Below are 1,130 nucleotides of genomic sequence, written 5' to 3'. Positions count from 1 at the left end.
GTATTTTGAAAATTTCAATGAATACTATATCTTATTTTCAGAGTTTCTGAATGTGTTTGTATCATTGTATGTAAAAATGTTAGGTATGAGTTACCAATCATCTTTAACTGAAGTGCCTAGTCTTGCTTAGCCTACACATGTGAACTTGCCTATTGCTTAGTGCCTAGACTCCAAGATCATATTCTTACTGTGTTCTGCTCTTTTTTGGATTTTTTTTCTTGGTGTTCAATTCTTAAAATTTACACTGTGGTTGTGTTTCAGACTGCAGAGCGCATACTGGATTACCCTGGCATGATAAATGACTACAACTTGAACTTACTCGATTGGGGTAAGGGCAATGTTCTTGCTATTGCTCTTGAAAACACTGTATACCTGTGGGATGCATCCACACTTACTACATTGGAGCTTGTGACTGTTTCTGATGATGAAGGCCCAGTAACTAGTGTGAGTTGGGCACCTGATTGTCGTCATATTGCCATTGGCTTGGACAATTCTAAAATTCAGGCCTGGGATTCTACTTCCAGTAGAAAGGTGAATAAATCTAACTTGCATACTTTATTTCTTGATTTTGTTAGTAGTCCTGGTTTCTCATCTGCTCGTTTTATGTTTCGCTTGATTTCTTATTGTTATTGTTTTGTTCTTGCAAGTGAGAACATTAAGGGAAGGTCACCAAGCTCGTATTGGTTCACTGGCTTGGAACAGAAACATCCTCACCAAATAGTTGGTATCGGCTAGAGTTTCCGGGGCCTGATAGTTGGTACCAGCTAGCATTTTCGGGGGCCTATATAGAGGGTACCAGTTTCAATTTCCGGGACCTAAGCAAGGGTACCTGTTCAAAATTCCAGGGCCTAATTAAGGGTACTAGTTCAAAATTCTAAGGCCTAACACAAGACACCAGTTCTAAATTTCAGGACTAACACAAGGGACCGGATTGGAGTTTCGGGACCCGATGCAAGGTACCATAATATATATTTAGGCCTAATACATGTTACCGGATTAGTTTTCCAGGGCTTAATACATGATTACATTTTTGTTTTAAAGGTAAGATACAATGGGAGATTAAGTTCGTCTTCCCGCGAGACCGAAACTTAATCTGTCTAGAAATAAAAAATAAGAAAATTTGTTATCCA

The 1,130-nt window shown here is 38.8% G+C and overlaps 1 long non-coding RNA gene across 1 annotated transcript; it reads left to right on the top strand.

Annotated features, from left to right (window-relative positions):
• The first annotated feature begins 650 nt into the window (after window positions 1-650).
• LOC110684836 lies at window positions 651-1,130 on the top strand. The gene is made up of 2 exons (XR_002503855.1): window positions 651-956; window positions 1,042-1,130. It is a non-coding gene; the product is annotated as an uncharacterized LOC110684836 (long non-coding RNA).

This window comes from Chenopodium quinoa, unplaced genomic scaffold (assembly GCF_001683475.1).
Source record: "Chenopodium quinoa cultivar QQ74 unplaced genomic scaffold, ASM168347v1, whole genome shotgun sequence".
Lineage (NCBI taxonomy): Eukaryota > Viridiplantae > Streptophyta > Magnoliopsida > Caryophyllales > Amaranthaceae > Chenopodium > Chenopodium quinoa.
This window is presented reverse-complemented; position numbering and strand designations above follow the sequence as displayed.